The 17,899-nt window shown below is 41.3% G+C and overlaps 1 long non-coding RNA gene across 2 annotated transcripts; it reads right to left on the bottom strand.

Annotated features, from left to right (window-relative positions):
- Positions 1–3,493: 3,493 nt before the first annotated feature.
- On the bottom strand, positions 3,494–17,054 carry LOC111751870 (uncharacterized). Of its 2 annotated transcripts, XR_002786929.2 has the most exons (4): positions 14,649–17,054; positions 10,913–10,992; positions 10,055–10,136; positions 3,494–9,292 (listed from the first exon to the last, which is right to left on the bottom strand). It is a non-coding gene; the product is annotated as an uncharacterized LOC111751870 (long non-coding RNA). The 2 variants fall into 2 exon arrangements; XR_002786928.2 differs by having other exon boundaries at positions 10,055–10,992.
- Positions 17,055–17,899: the final 845 nt, after the last annotated feature.

Here is a 17,899-nt window from a genome sequence, read left to right as displayed (position 1 = left end):
AGGGGCCCCGGTGGCACAGTGGTTAAGAGCTACGGCTGCTAACCAAAAGGTTAGCAGTTCGAATCTACCAGCTGCTCCTTGGAAACCCTATGGGGCCATTCTACTCTGTCCCATAGGGTCGCTATGAGTTGTAATCAACTCGACAGCAATGGGTTTTTTATTTGATATGAACATCCCAGGGTTGTCAACCCACAGATGCAAAGCTCAGAATGTACCTCCTCTATAAAACCTTACTACCCTTCCTTTTCCTCTCACTGTTTCCTCCTATAAAATTGGTCTCTTCCTCCGCTAGGCTCTATACATACTAACTTGCTCACACTTGTTTCCTTCACTAGCTTATGGGTTTTCCAAAGCAAGGACCAAACCTTATTCATCTCTACATCCTTATAGTCTAGCAAAGTCCCTGGAACACTGTAGGCGTTCAATATCCATTGCCGGCGAGTCAATTCTAACTCATGGTGACCCCATGTGTTACACAGTAGAACTGCTCCATAGGGTTTTCTTGGCTGTAATCTTTACAGAAACAGATTGCCAGGCCCTTCTTCCGCAGTGCCACTGGTGGTTGACCCACCAATGTTTAGGTTAGCAGTTCAGGACAAACTGTTTGCATCACCTAGGGACCTTAGGTACTCAATAAATCACTTAATTGCTGACAAGAGTAATTATAATTGTAGTTAACATTTGAGTGTTCAGTAACAGTGTGTTTAATTTTCTATATTTTTTCTAGATGAGGAAGCTGAGGCACAGAGAGGTTAAATATCATGCCTAAAGTCACCCAACTAATAAAAGGCAAAGTAGTGATATGCATTAAGCAATCAGGCTCTAGAACCTGCTCTCTTAACCACTACCCAGAGTAGTACACAGTAACAAATGAGTGAGGGCTACACATATATGAAACATTAAACGTGAACTTAAATTTGTTTGGATTAGGGATGCACAAAAATTTATTAAGCACCAGTACTCTGTTCTAAGCCCAGTGCTAATGGTACAAAGAGAAAGGCATATTTTTCTTCCTCAAGGAGACGAGACACAAATAAATGTTTACTCAGTACTTAGTATGTGTCAGGTACTGTTCTAACTACTTCACATGTATTAACTCCTTTAAAAATCACAATACCCCTATAGAGTCAGAACTATTAAAATTATTATACGCATTTGACAGATGAGAAACTGAGGCATGGGGAGGTTAAGCAACTTGCCAGAGCTAGGATTTGAACCCAAGCAGCCTAGCTCCAGAGTCCTTGGTCTTATCCCTACATTCTACTGCCTCTTCAGTTTACAACCATACTCATCTCTAATGCAATGTGATATGTGCTTGAAAAGACAAACAGAAAAAATGCTATTGGCATGCAGGGAAGGAAATGATTAATTTTGCTTGAGAGGGTGTTCAAAGAAGGCTCTGCAGAGCAGGTGACACTTTCAGTGGGCCTTGAAGACATGAGAATAGGAAAGACACTCCAACAAAAACTGTAAATGGAGACCAGGAAAACTGGCTTGTGTGTTTTCAAAGCCATTACTGCTAAAGCACAAAGCAGCACCATCCTCTGCTGCTGAGGCTGCTTTGCACTAAGGAACAGTGAAACCATTAGCAGAATTGTGGCTCAATTTTTATGTCAGTTTTCCCACTTGGTTCAAACTCTACCTGGAGTTTGGTCATCCTTACAGTACCTGTAAGAATTTTTTTTCCTCTCCTTTTCTGCAACAGAAATGCTTCTGAAAGGGGACTCACAGGCTCTCTTTAGTGTAACTGAGGCCAGACCCTCCAAGATAGCCTCAAGAGTCTGGAATCCTCATGTGGGGTGAGGGCGACCGCTCAGACCTCAATTTTTTCTGCATATGGTGATACTCCCTCCTTTGCTAACTACAGAGGCTCTGAGCTCAGCTTTATTAAAAGGAGTTTCTGAGTTTTCTTAGAGTTCATTCCACTCAAACCCACTTGCAATTTCCCCTTCCACAACACCCAACTTCCCTGAGGAGTTCTGGATACTATACCAAGAAACATATGTGAATAAGGACAAGTGAAACCCAAATTCCAATGAATACTCTTGGGGCAAACTTGCGGTTATTTCTCCCATTTTAAATACCCCCTCTTGACCCCACACACCACCCTAGTTACTGGCTCGTTTCTCTGCTCCTCTTTACAGCAAACCTCTTCAAAAAAATTTGTCTATACTCCCTGTCTACAACCTTTCTCCTCCCTTTCTCTCTTGGATCCACTCAAGTTTTTAACTCCTTTACTCCATGGAAACAGCTTCTATCAAGGCCACCAGTGACTTTATGTTGCTAAATTTTATCGAGAATTCTCAGCCCTCACCTTACTTGACCAACCAAAAGTATTTTGCACAGTTGGTCATTCCATCTTCCTTGAAGCACCTTCTTCACTTGGCTTCTGGGACACCATTTTCTTCTGGTGTTCCTTCTACCTTACTGGTCACTCCTCAGTCTCCCTTGCTTGCTCCTCCTTATCTTCCTAACCTCTAAATGCTGGAGAGCCCCAGGGCTTAGGCCTTGGTCCCCTTCTCTTCTCTAAGTACTCTCACTCCCTTAGTGATTTTATCCAGTCTCATACCTTTAATACTATCTAGATGCTTATGACTCAAAAATTTTTATCTCTAGCCTGGCCCAGTCTTCTGAGTTCCAGGCTCATATATCCTGCAGCTTACTCAACATCTCCACTTAGATGTCTCGCTGACATCTCAAATTCAACATATTTAAAACTGTATTTCTGAAAGCCCTCCAAACCTGTTCCTCTCACATTTTCCCCACAGCAGTTAGTGACAACTCCATCCTTCCAGCTGCTTAGGCCAAAAACCATAGTGTCATCTTGGACAGGGACGCTGTGTTGTACAACTCTAGGGGACACCAGTCACATTTATTCTATGCTTTTTTTTTATTGGTGTACAACGTGGTGGCTCTGATTTCCTTGATTCGTCTTTCTTTCACATCCCCTATCCGATCTGTCAGCAAATCCAGCAAAACTTTCAAAATATATCCAATATCCAACAACTCTTCCCCAATTTCACTGTTCTCACTCTTGGCCAAGTTTGCCCCCTTGTAGTTTATTCTCCACAAAACAACCAGAGTGACCCTTTAAAAATATAAATCGGGTCACATCAGCCCTCTACTCAAATATTCCTCAATGTCTTCCATCTCACTCAGAGTAAAAGTCAAAGTTCTTCCAATTGCCAACAAGGCTCTGCATTTTTTACCCTCTTTGGCACTTATCCCCATCTAATATACTATGTATTTTACTTATTTATCTCACTTATTGTCTGCTTCCCATATAAGCTCCATGAGGTCAGGGACTTTGTATGTTTTATTCACTTATGAATCCTCAGCACCTACAAGAATATCTGGCACAATGTATGTACTCAATATATATTTGTAGACTGCATGAGTAAAGCATATGGAGAAGGAAAAAACCTTTACACAATGGCCAAACTCATATAACAATATATAACTCATATAACAACATAACAAGTTAAATGGCATTTGAGTAGTCAGCTAGTGCTGGGACCAAAACAAGTCCAGGAGATATTCAGTTCCTACTTCCTACTACTGTTTGTTTTTCCATTGCTTTGACATTTTATCTGATGAAGTCTTCTTTCTCATGCCTCCTAAAGAAAATTGACCAATATATAGGAAGGAGTGCCCCCTGGTGGAAGATCACTCCAGACAAAGAAAGTGACTCCAATATTTTACAGGAAAGGTCCTGAATAGAAAGGGAAACTAAACATAGGGTTTGAAGTATGTGGGAGAACTTATCTACTTATTTTACTGTTGAACCTCTTTTGTATCTGACAGTCAGGAAAAAATTCATTTAACGTTGAACATAGGTACCTATTGTTGTTACAAGCCATCAAGTTGGTTCCAACTAATAGTGACCCCATGTACAACAGAACAAAACACTGCCTGGTTCCACGCCATCCTCACAATTGTTGCTATGTTTGAGCTGATTTTTACAGCCACTGTGTCAATCCATCTCATTTAGGGTCTTCCCCTTTTTCTCTGACCCTCCACTTTACCAAGCATTACGTCCTTCTCCAGGGACTGGTCCCTCCTGAGAATGTGTCCAAAGTACATGAGACAAAGTCTCGCCATTCTTGCTTCTAAGGAGCACTCTGGCTGAACTTCTTCCAAGACAGATTTGTTCATTCTCTGGCAGTCCATGTTGCATTCAATATTCTTCGCCAACACCACAATTCAAAGGCATCAATTCTTCTTTGGTCTTCCTTACTCACTGTTCAGCTTTCACATGCGTATGAGAGGAGTGAAAATACCAAGCCTTGGGCCAGGCACACCCTTAGTCTTCAAGGTGATATCTTTGCTTTTCAACACTTTAAAGAGGTCCTCTGCAGCAGATTTGCCCAATGCAGTATGTCATTTGATTTCTTGACTGCTGCTTCCATGGGCATCAATTGTGGATTATATGTACCTACTCTCAAGGAATTTAAAATCTGGTAAAGCATATAAGTCATGAATACAAATAAGTACAAAGCAATGAGTTTGACTGTGAATAAGTGTGTGTCAAATATGAGGAATAAACTATGACTTACTGAGGAAACAAAGGGACTACTTTAGGCTAAGTAAATCCAGGAAGACATCTTGGAGGCTGTGGTTCTTGAGCTGAGCCTTGAAAGACATACAGAATTTTAACAAGACAGAGAGTATCCCAGGTAAAGATCTAAATGTAGGGAAAGGCCCATCATGCTGGAACCCAAGGAGACCAGTGGGGCCCTATAAAGGTCACAATTTGGGTGATTCAAAACGGAACTCAAACTCCTCAAGAAGAGCAGAGATGGAGTCTCAAGAGGACAGTCCTTGGCAGAGGCAAACACAGAAGAGAACCAAAGAAAACCCCTGTCCTTGTTCTCCCTTAGATGAGAGGAACATTACTAAAAATGATGGAAAACAAAGAAGAAGAAATAGATAAAGCAAACACAAACTCCATAATAAATAGTCCACCTTACATAAAAGAGGATTCTGAATCTAATTCAACTTACATACTAGAGGATTCTCATTCACTCACTATCTAACGAAATCACTTATTGGTATGCAGTACCTGTTCTGTTCTATGTTTCATCTGAAGGTAATGCTCAAAGAATCTCCTTTTCAAATGTGGCTGTTCGCCTTCCATTGTTGTTCCCCTTTCATTCCCTCCTGTGCAGTGCGCATAGAGATGCCAAGCTGCATCCTGAATCCACCCACCCCTCTCCATCTCCACAGTCATCACCACCCCAGTCCAAGCCACCATCGTATCTCCCATGGGCTAGTGCAACAGCTTCCCAACTGGCCTCCCCACCTACACTCTGATCTCTCTATATGCCATAAAGCACACAGGAATATTTTGGGGGGAGGTAAGTAACTGGTGTTTTATTTTTAACTTTTCAATCTGAAATAAAATTACTAAACAAGACGCAAAAACAGTACAAAGAACTCCCAGATTCCCCAAATATTAATCGACATAACTACAATACAGTATTATCAATCAAGAAATTTACATTCACAATGGAATACTATTGGCCAGGAGGAGAAACGAAGTATAGATGGAGCTGGAAGACAGTATGTTGAGTGAAATAAACCAATCACAAAAGGATGAATACTGTATGACCTCACTTATATAAAAAGACAAGAAAAGGCACCAAAAAAAGAAATTAACATTCACGCAGTATTATAAACTAATCTATAAACCATATTCAACTTTCTCCAACTGCCCCACTAATGTCCTTTTTCCCATCAGGATCACACATGTCTCCTTAGTCTCCTTTAATCTGTCTTTTTTGGTCTTTCATGACCATGACACTTTTGAAAAAAACTGATGAGTTATTTTATAGAATGCCTCTCAGTTTGGGGTTTGTCTAATAGTTCACCTTGATTAAATTCAGGTGATGTCTTTTTGGCAAGAATACTACAGATGTGATCCTGTGTTGTTCTCAGTGAATCACATCAAGAGGCACGTGACGGTCAGTTTGTTCCATTACTAGAGATGTTAACTTGTTCCCTTGATTGAGGTACCATCTGCCAGTTTCCTCCAGAGTAAAAGTACTATTTTTTCCTTCGTAATTAATAAGTATTTTGTGGAGGGACACTTTGAGACTATATAAATACCCTGTTTCTCATACTTTTGCCCACGAATTTAAGCATCCATTGATAATTCTTTCTTGAAGTAATTATTACTGTGGTGCACGCCAAAAGTGCACCATTATTCTCTCTACATTCATCAATTGGAATTCTACTGTGAGCAAGTGCTTTCCCTTCTCCCTCCTTTACTCATTTAGTCTATTATTTATTTATATTAGTACGGACTCACAGATTCTTGTTTTATTCTATGGGTTATAATCCACTACTATCATTATTTTTGTTGTTGTTGTTGTTGTTGCTTAAATAGCCCCAGATTTGGCCATTAGGAGCCACTTCAAGTTGACTCCTATGTCCTTTCGGCACACCCCTATTACACCATGAGCACTTTCTTACTTTCTGGCAGAAGATGGCATTCCAGGCTCATCTTACACTCTTCCTGTTCAGCTCTGGAATCAGCCATTTCTCCAAGGAGCCTCAGTTGCTTTTACTTGGAGAATGGTTATTTTAAAACCCAAATCTGAGTGCTAGGTGCGCTCACTGGTTTTGAGGTGTTGCTTCTAGGCTTTCTCAGCAGACAGAGTTACGAAATACATGTATATACCCAAGTACCTATGTTTATCTCTGTGTGAGAGTGGTGGGGGCAGGGGGTGCCGTGTGCAGGTTAGCATGTGCTTGGGCATGTGTGTGCAGTGTGTGTGTGTGTTTACAACCATTCGTTCATACTGAAACCTCAATTCTAATTAAACACCACAGGATTCATTCTAGTCTTCTGTCTTTCCTCACTTGTAACTCCTTTTTCTGACAAAGTAAAATCTGGCTTTCATTATATATATTTACTTGTTTGCGCAATAATTGAATATACATAAAGTTGTTTCAGGATTGCTAATCCAAGCCCAGTGGAAAACAAACCTACTAAATGTATTTATGTACAGTTGTTTGTTTGTTTGTTTTAGCCTTTAACTTTAGAACAGTGGTCCTAAAAAGTGTGGTCCCGGGACCAGCAGTATCAGCATCATCTAGGAACGTGTTAGAAATGTGAACTCTTGAGCCAGACCGCAGAACTACTGAGTCAGAAAATCTAGGGGTGGAGACCAGCAGTGTGAGTTCTAACAAGCCCTATAGATGAGTCTGATGCATATTCAAGTTTGAAAACCACTACTTTAAAGTATATAGTGAAAATACTGTTTTCCGAAGTTAGGTTAGTTATTTTCTTCCCCAGTTCATTAAGGTTGCTATTCATTTGTAATACAGTTAAGTTTGTTTGTTTGTTTGTACTCCATTTTGGGTCTCCCTCATGGCCCTTATTAATTTTAATTTTCTTTAGTATTAGAAACATACAAAGAAAAGTATACTTTTTTTGTCATTTTCTCGTCCATTCTACCCCATTCCCATTCCCCACCTTTTACCCTGTTCCCATTCATGCCCTATAAATTACTAATCTCATTAATTTTGGGGTTATCTTTCCATACAGGGTATATTGTTGCTGTAACAAACTACCACAAACTTAGTAGCTTAAAACAATACAAATTTATCATCTTATAGCTCTAGAGGTCATAAGTGGGTTTTACTGGGCTAAACTCAAGGTCTCAACAGAGCTACGTGCCTTCTGGAAGCTCTAGGGGAGAATCTGTTCCTTTGCCTTTTACATCTTCTAGGTGCTTCCTGCATTCCTTGGCTCATGGCCCCTTCCTCCATCTTCAAACTAGCAGTGTAGCATCTTCAAACCTCTCTTTGACTATGCTTCTGTTGTCACATCTCCTTCTCTGACTCTGACCCTCCTGCCTCCCTCTTATAAGGACCCTGGTGATTATACTGGGACCACCTGAATAATCTCCCCATCTCAAAATCTTTAACTTAATCACAACTGCAAAGTACCTTTTGCCATATAAGGTAATATAGTCACAGGTTCTGGGGATTAGGACACAGTCATTTACGTTTTTAATGTAAATCTGATAAAGTCACTTCCCTGCTTAAAATCCTTCAATGGCTTCTCTCTGCTCTTAGAAAAAGTCCAACCTCTTCACCCTTTAGCTTACGTTGCCTCTTTCCATTCCTTGAACATCCCAGATCCCTTCTGGCTTCAGGGCCTTTGCTCTTACAACTCCCTCTGCCTGGAATATTCTTCCTCTTCTCATGGTTGGCTCCTCTTGTGGTTGGCTCATTCTCATTCTTCTAGTCTCATCTCAAATGCCCTGTCTTCAAAGAATCTATCCCTGATCACCGAATATGTAATGACCTGCCTTAATTACTCTTTCTGATTTAGCCTATTTATTTTCTTTATCATTCATCATAACCTACAATTATCCTTTTTATGTATTGGTTTACTTGCTTTTTGACCAACCTTCCCACTAGAATGCAATATAGTGGCGCAGTGGTTTAGAGCTCAGCTGCTAGCCCAGGGGTGAGCAGTTCAAATCTATCAGGCTTTCCTTGGAAACCCTATGGGGTAGTTCTATTCTGTCCTATAGGGTCACTATGAATCAAAATCCACTGGATGGCAATGGGTATATAGGTAAATAAATAAATGATGGCCCAGTTTGGGTAAGCAATGTAGGATAAGGGTATTGCTGGTCTAAATAGGCTGAACAAAACAACCCCACATTACCTTAGGTACTGCTGATGAAGATTTTTACCGTTCTCAATACAATACAAATAGCTTCCCATACGTCATCCATTCAGGAGGTATTTACTGAACAGCTAATAGATACTCATTTAATCCTTAAGACAACCCTGAGGTAGCTACTATTATTATCATCCCCATTTTACAGATAAGAAAACCGAGGCTCAGAAAAAATACTGTGGCCAAGAATACACAACTAGTAAGCTACTATATACTAGACATTATACTAGGCTCAGACGGTATACAAAGAAACAAGTGAATATAGTCCCTGCCCTCTCTAGTGGAGAGACAGAAAATGAATCCAAGATTATAGGGCAGTGTGTTAAGTGTCATGATAGAAGTCTTCTAAGAGTGCTATGCGAACACGAAGGCAGGGCAGAGGAATCAGGGTAAGCTGTCAGAGGAGGCTTCTAGAAGGAGGTGGCACTTGAATGAATTTGAACCATAGGTAGATCTTAACTAGATAAATGGAATACTAACTGTTGATAGGGCTCACAAAGTATCATTTACCTGGATAGATTTTCTGTGTTTTTTCTACGGCCTGGTCTTCACTCAGCTTTGTAGGATAAGAAATCCAATCTTGTAAGTGACCTAAAAAAAAAAAAATGAAACCCATTGCTCTTGAGTCGATTCCAACTCATAGCGACCCTATAGGACAGAGTAGAACTGCCCCATATGGTTTCCAAGAAGCGCCTGGTGAATTCGAACTGCCGACCTTTTGGTTGGCAGCCGTAGCTCTTAACCAGTACACCACCAGGGCTTCCTCTTGTAAGTGACCTAGAGCCATCTAAAATCATGGACACTGATACTTGCTAATAAAACACAGAAGAGTATGAGGTTTATAAATCTGAATGTCAGTTCGTTACTATAACCATGAAGTGGGCATTCCCTCCCTATGCCTACTGAGAAGTTTTCTCATGAGTCTTGAACAGGGGTTAGCAAACTTGTTCTGGAAAGGACCAGATAGTAAACATTTTAGGCTTTCTGGGCTATATGGTCTTCCTCAAAACTACTTATCTCTGCCATTTTAGGGCAAAAGCAGCCATAGACAATATATCAATGAAGTACTCCAATAAAACTTTATTTACAAAAATACACAGAGGATCAGACTTGGCCCACAGTCTGTCAACCTCTGGCCTAGAATATGAACATGACTCAAATGCTTCATCACATCTGGCTTTGGTAGCTTGATGTGTTCATCAATGCAACAGAAATATACCTAGTACCAGATTGGACACGTTCTTGGGTAGGGCAATGTTTGCCTTCTGGTTCTTCTTTCTGACTGCCAACCACCAAAAAAAAAAAAAAATCCCACCTGTTTTAGAGCTCTGGATATAAGAAAGCTCTACTTACAAGTAAAAGTCCAAGGGAAATGCCAGTAGCATCAGTGTACATTCTGCAGCTATGTCACAGAGCATGCTTTGATCCTTCATCACTTGCAAGAGAGAAAGACAGATCCATTCCTACAAGCATTCCTCAGAAAAACAGGAACAAATTGGGTAATACTAATATTTACAAGAGGCACTACCATTTACACTCCATAAGAGCAGAGATTATTTCTTAAATTAGAGATAATCCTTTATGTTTACAAAAGCAGTTTTTATGGATTGCAGAAAATCAGAAAACAAAAGTAAGTAAATAGGACCATCATATTTCAACAACTCAGAAATTGGTACCACTGTTAACAGCTTAGCATACATCCTTCCAGATCTTTTTCTTAAGTATATATAATACATCTATGCATTTTCTACCAAAATAAGATCATGTTGTATGTCATATTTTGTAACTGCTTTTTCCAGTTAATGACATCTCTACTTTACCATGTTAATAAGTTTTCCTTTCATCTGATACCCATCCATATTCAAGTTTCCCTAATTTTCCCAAAAATACCGTATAAAGTTAGTTTGTCCAAACAGTCAATCCCAAACCATACATAGCCTCTTAAGTCTCTTTTCATTCAGAATAGTATAATTTTTCAGGACAGAAATTTTGCTTCCTGCTGTATCTCCAATGCTTTTAACAGTTCTTGGTACATAGTACTAGCTCAGTAAATATTTGCGTAATTAATTACTCAGGAAATACTTGCATAATTAATTACTCAAAAACTAAGGGGATGGGGGATTCGCCCTAGAGTTTATCTCATCCACCATCACGCATCATCTTGATTTTAGAGATGATAAAAATAAAGACCAGAGAAGTGAAGTAACTTACCCAAAGTCACACAGCAAATATGTGGCAACTGCTTTCCATTCTTCTGTTCATTCTACTACAACAAGAGTCAGCAAACTTTTCTGTGAAGGGCCAGATAGTAAATATTTTAGGCCTTATGGGTCAAGAAACAAAATCGAGACTATTATGTAGGTACTTATATAACAAGAGAGAAAACAAATTTCCACAATTTTTATTGATGAAATTCAAAATACACTAATAACTGACTACACATTTTTGTAATACATGTCTACCAATGGAAAGAATGGAATGGAAGAATAACACTTCGCTTAATTGGGATTTAAAATTAGTATCCCCTATTATCAAATCAGAGCCCTGGTTGGCAGTTCGAATCCACCAGCCCCTCCTTGGAAACCCTATGGGGCAGTTCTACTCTGTTCTATAGGGCCACTATGGGTCAGAATCAACTCGAGGGCAATGGGTTTGGTTTCTTTGGTTATTACCAAATCAGGAGCCCTGGTGGTGCAACGGTTAAAGCACTTGACAGCTAACCAAAAGGTGGATGATTCAAACCCACCAGCCTCCAAGGGAGAAGGATGTGGCAGTCTGCTTCCGTTAAGATTTACAGCCTTGGAAACTCTATGGGACAGTTCTACTCTGTCCTATCGGGTCACTATGAGTCAGAATCAACTCAGTGGCAGTGAGTTTTATTATCAAATCGATTGTAAACATACATCTGAAAAATCATACTTAGCTCCCAGGCCATAGTCTGCTAACCCTTGTACTATGATTTGGTTCTTGTCTGTGATTTGGCTTTTCTTAAAAGTTTGAGTGAAATTAAATTCCTCTTAATTGACATATGCAATGTATTCTGGCTTATTGAAGTTATATGGTACTACGGTACCAATGAGAAAAACAACTCCTCAGCCACTCCTTTAAAATGTATATACTGTCTCACTTCAGTTACTCGGTTACCTAAATACTGAGCATGCCTGTCCTCGCTCATTTAGATTGCATTTTGACTATGGGTTTCACAATCAACCATCTATTACCATTTAACAGAGCTGACCAATATAAAAATCAGTCCAAGTGAGGGTGGTGATGGTTTGGTCTATGTCAGAGGCTGGTTTTTTGTTTCTCAAATGTAAATGTGTTATTTAGAGATACAGAGGTAAACACCCAAAGAATGGAGCCTTGGTGGTGCAGTGGTTCAGAGCTCAGCTGCTAACCAAAAGGTTGGCAGTTCAAATTCATCAGCTGCTCCTTGGAAGCCCTATGGGGCGGTTCTACTTTGTCCTATAGAGTCGCTATGAGTCAGAATTGACTCGACAGCAACAGGTTTGGTTTTGGTTTATCCAAAGAATCAACAAAGTAGAAAGTGATTGCTCTGGGGGAGCAAAGGATTGGGGGAGGGAGCAGCCAGAGATTCTTTTTTCTTTTAAGAACAAAACTTGTAGAACTATTTGACTTTTTAAAACTCTGCACGTGTATAATTTTGATAAAAATAGAAAATAAATTAAAAGAAAGAAAACCAAAGGCACATTAAAGCATTAAGGCCGGGCTCAGCTGTCATCCCTCTAGCAAAAACTTCTTTAATACTTTCCTTAATCGCCCCAAACTGGGTTAGGTGCCCCTTTTCTCTGCTCCCCACAGCATTCTGCGCTCACCACCATTAGAGGACACACTTTACTATAATTATCTGTCTGTCTGCCTCCCTGAAGGAGCCATGAGCTCCTTGCAAGGAGGAACCAGGTATCATTCATCTCAGCTCTTAGTTTTTATAATAGTAAAAAAGTATTCATTAAAATAAAATGAAATTAGCTAACCCAAATACAACTAAAAAGCACTCAATCTAGGCCACTTAACATCGTAATGAGATACCAATCAACATGACAGACAATAAAAAGTGACCGTGAGGATATGGAAAAATTGGGACCCACGTACAATGGCTGATGGGAATGCAAAATGGTGCAACCACCATGGAAAACAGTCTATAAGTTCCCCGAAAAGTTAAACACACAAAAGAAGTTAAACAGAGTTACCCTAAAAAAAAAAAAAAAACCCAAACCCGCTGCCCTTGAGTCAATTCCGACTTATAGCAACCCTATAAGACAGAGTAGAACTGCCCCATAGAGTTTCCAAGGAGCACCTGGTGGATTTGAACTGCTGACCCTTTGGTTAGCAGCTGTAGCACTCAACCACGATGCCACCAGGGTTTCCAAGAGTTACCCTAGGACCCAGAGATTTCACTCCTAGGTATATACACAACAGAAATGAAAACATACGTCCACATAGAAACTTGTACACAAATGTTCATAGAAGCATCATTCATAACCAAAAAGTGGAAATAACTCAAATGTCCATCAGCTGATGGATGGGTTTACAGATGTGCTTTATTCATACAATGGAATATTACTCAGCCATAAAAATGAGTGAAGTACTGATACATGCTATTACATGGATGAACTCTGAAAACATTACGCTAAGGGAGAGAAGCTAGTCACAAAAGGCCACATATTGTTTGAATTCATTCATATGAAATGTCCAGAAATGGCAACTAAACAGAGACACAAAGCAAATAAATAGTTGCCTGTGTGGCAGGGGGGCAGTGACTACAAATGGACTTAAGGGAATTTTGTGGGTGATGGAAACGTTTCAAAACTAGACTGTGGTGACATTGCAAAACTCTAAATTTACTAAAAGTAATTGAATTACACACTTAAAATGGGTGAATTTTATGGTATGTAAAATACACTTCAATAAAACTTTTTTAAAAAATTCCTCAATCTACTTGTATCAGGTGGACACTTGAGACTGTGATGGCATCGCCTGTCTGGAGGGGACATAGGAGGGTAGAGAGGGTTAGAAACTGGCAAAACCGTCACGAAAGGAGAGGCTGGAAGGAGGGAGTGGGCTGACTCAGGGGGAGAATAAGTGGGAGTATGGAGTAAGGTGTATATAAGCTTATAGGTGTCAGACTGACTTGATTTGTAAACTTTCACTTAAAGCACAATAAAAATTATTTTTAAAAAATGGAATAAACTCAATTTTAGGTCTATCTTCAAAAAAAAATTCCTCAATCTACTGTATTATGTAGTTTCTCTCTAAATTTTCTTTCCCCCATCTGGACTCACCCTGTTACTAGGCCTGGTAAGAAGAACTCTGGTGAATGAAGTTTGCAGGGCATTTTGGCAGTCCTGAGGCCTGGGGTTGTACTGACAGAAACATCAGTCAGTTTCTCTCTCTGAAACTGTAAGCTGTCTGGGGGTGTACAATGTGTTTCCAGTTGGGTGACCCCAGTATGTAGTATGGATACTCCCTGGCCACTCTGCCTGTTTAAGTCTGAGTGTGACCAAAGCCCCTACTCCCAGCAAAAACTGTAGTCAGATAACAAACTTCACTTCTTGAAACTCTCATGCCCTGTTCACAACCGGGAAAATTGTTCTAGTACGGCATATACACGGGGAAAAAAAAAAAGGTTTTTGAGGGGGGCAACTTGGTCAATGCTTATTGGGAAAGGATGTCCTGCCACGTCTGCCAAGAGATACAAACCTCACCCCCTGGGTCCGCTGGCAAGGGATACTCCAGGGAAAGCCTACCTATCCATCTATCCGAGGGATATGAGGGGAGGCAACGGGATGTAACGGCATCTCTCCGTGCTAGGGCAAAGGCTGGGGACGAAGTCCCTCCTTTTTTGCACTGTGAAAAGGGCAAAAACTGCCACAATGTGGGGGAGAGGCATCTCTTCTCAGGGCCTCCTGGTGCCCGGGAAACTCACGCAGCGGCTGCTGTAAGGGTTGCCGGGAGGTTACAACTAAGCGCGGCCGGATTTCAGTCGCTTTCCCAGCTGCATCTCCACCTCCTGGCCAGCGCAGGGAAGGCGGTGGAGGAAAGAAAACAGCCTGAGCTGGCTCGAGGCGCTTCACCGCTTCCTCCTCGCAGTCTCATTCCAGGCTCCACCCGGTGGCCCTCAAGTCCCTCCAGTGACACGCTGATCACGTGGTTGCCACCCTCCTAGGAAATGCGATTGTTGCGCAGCGCCCTCTAGTAACCGGAAGCAGGCAAAGCCAGGGCCCTAGGCACAGCCGGGCCAGAACCTGCGCCGGCGGGCTGGCGGCTTCCGGTCCGCGGGGGTCGCGGAGGCCGAGGCTGCGATCCCTAAAGCGGAAGTGGCTGCGAGGGCAGGCGCAGACCGAATGCTGAACTGCAATACTAGATGGAGGCTTTTGGCTTCCACCCTTTCTCACTTCTCTCTAAAGGAAAAAGGATCCCAGAGAGGACAGAATGACCAAATAATTATTTTGAACTTAGATCCCAGCTTCCTACTGCAAAAAACAGGACCGAATACAGCAGTTTCCCCATTTTTTGGCAATTTTAAGGTATTTTTGGTTGTCTCTAAAAAAAAATGTATTTGTAACTGTGCAAATATGAGATAATTACCTCTTTGAGCCTCAGTTTTTCCTCCTCTATAGAATAGGCTTACTTCACTGGGTGTTTTTGAAAATCAAATAAAACAGTCCATTTAAAGGTTAAAGTTGGCTGTTTAATTTGTTTCTCAGGGCTTAGCAAACATGTAAGAGTACATGTCGTCTTTCCTCGGGATTCAAGGAACTGAAAGGACTTTGATACCACAAAATAAACATATACCTAAGGTGAATTATAAAAAATGTTATGTACATGAGAACTAAAACCATCTATCCTCACACTCAGCCTAGACACTGAGAACCAAAAAAACCATACCTTAGTATCTACAGAAACATGACTTTGTCTCCATTAGCATTTCTTTCCTTTTCTGAGATTCCCCTGCCCAGGAAAATGGTTTGGTGGTTCATTTACAGGAACTTCCCCCAAAGACCCATCAAGGCATTAATGGAAAACGTCAACAGTTTGTGCCCTAAAATTCTTTGAATTCTTCACCTTGTTGCTTCCACCACTCCTGAACTGTTGTGCCATGATCCTTACCCAGTCCTAATCAAGCTCCCACATTGAAAGGCTTGCCTTAAACCACACTTTAACCTCTCAATAAATTCTGACCTTTCTTCCCCCTGAAACACTGCCAAAGCTTCACAAGGTGGTGTTCTCCTTTACTTTGTCATATCAACAGGTTGTTGGTGATGATATTCCAGGAGTGCAGCTTTTAACAGTTTTGGAACCCCCATCGAGATCCAGTCAAGTCTGAGATCTCACTACCAAGGCTCAAGACCCTCAACTTGCAAATAGTGTGCTCTTCTAAGACCCCGTGAACCTCCCTCTTAGGGCTCTCTCACCACAGTGGCGGGGTAAGTAGGTTTCATGTTGGTTGGAACTCCCCTCCGTTGAGCTCCCAGTTGCTGAGGGTAACAACAGCCCTTCAACACACACATCCCCCCTTCTGAGAAACTGGACCTGACCACTTGGATTACAGGGCCCTCCTCTGTTTTCCAACTGCCCCCTGGCTCAGCCTTGCCATGGCTCTCACTACACTTGTTTTATTCCCAAAAAACTATTGCATGTAATGGCACACCTAGTGGGGCAAGGGGTCCCTGCATCATAATTGTGACACAGACCTATGATGTGCCTGGGAACTGGGCAATTTTATAGTGATGTCTTCCTCCCCACCCCAGTCACCATGGCCACCACTCTATAGCTAAACTTGAGATCTCTCCATTCATTCACATCTAACAGTACTCAAAAGAGTATTTTTATAATTTTCTTCTCCAAAATCTTTCAGAGTTTATATTAATACCTGTGATGGTTAAGGTTGTGTTTCAATTTGACTGGGCCACGATTCTCAGTGGTTTGGCAGTGTTGTGATCACCTCCATGACGAGATTGGATATAATGTGATCACCTCCATGATGGGATCTGCTGTGCGTAGCCAGTCACTTGAAAGGGAGTTTCCTTGGGCATGTGGCCTGCATCAAATATAAGTGGACTTTCTGGCAAGGCTTGTGGCTTTTGCTCCCTCTGGATCCTGCAGCTGACTCATGTTCACCTGACCTCTGGTTCTTGGGACTTGAGCTAGCAGCTTACCTGCGGTCTTGCCTGCCAGTCTTGGGATTCGACAATCTTCATGACCTGTGAGCAAGAACCCTGCTCTCTGACCTGCCAATATTGGGTTCGTCAGCCCCTGCGGCTAGGTGAATCAGGAGAAGCCTCTATCCTGACCCACAGACTTGGGACGTTCCAGCCTCTACAACCGCGTGAACCATTTCCTGGATATAAATCTCTCTATATATATATTTATATGCTTTACTGGTTTTGCTTCTCTAGAGAACACAGCCTAAGGCAGTGTTCCTCATTATTTTATTTTAAGAGTTCCACTAATTCTCCTGTTTTTTTGGAAAACAATCATACTGACTACAGTTAATGACCATTATTCATCAGGAGTAACATAGTGTTTCTTTTTTTATTTTTTGGTATGTTCTTATATTTGCACAAATGGTTTGCCCTTGGCCACTGACTGAAAGTTTGGCAGTTCAAATCCATCCAGTGGCACTGTGAAAGAAAGACCTGGCTATCTACTTCCATAAGATTAAAAACCAAACCCATTGCTATTGAGTCAGTTCTGACTCATGGCAACCCCTTATGCTGCAGAGTAGAACTGGCTGTAATCTTTATGGAAGCAGATTGCCAGGTTTGTCTTCTGCAGCACTGATGAGTGGGTTCAAACTGCCAACCTTTGGGTTAGTAGCTGATTGCTTGTGCCACCCAAGGATCTTCTGTAAGACTGCAACCATTGAAAATCCTACTCTGAAACATGTAGGGTCTCCATGAGTCGGAATCAACTACACAGCAGCGGGTTTGGTTTTCTTTGGGGTTTTATATTTGTTCAGGAGCCTTGGGGGTACAGTGGTTAAGCAATCAGCTGCTAACCAAAAGGTCAGCAGATTGAATCCACCAGTCGCTCCTTGGAAACCCTATGGGGCAGTTCTACTCTGTCCTATAGGGTCGCTGTAAGTCGGAATCAACTCAAGGCAACAGGTTTTTTTGTTTGTTTTGTTTTTCAGCCACAAACATTCATTGAGAACCAGTTATGTTCTAGGCAGTG

Source organism: Loxodonta africana, chromosome X (genome assembly GCF_030014295.1).
Source record: "Loxodonta africana isolate mLoxAfr1 chromosome X, mLoxAfr1.hap2, whole genome shotgun sequence".
In the NCBI taxonomy this organism is placed as follows: Eukaryota; Metazoa; Chordata; class Mammalia; order Proboscidea; family Elephantidae; genus Loxodonta; species Loxodonta africana.
This window is presented reverse-complemented; position numbering and strand designations above follow the sequence as displayed.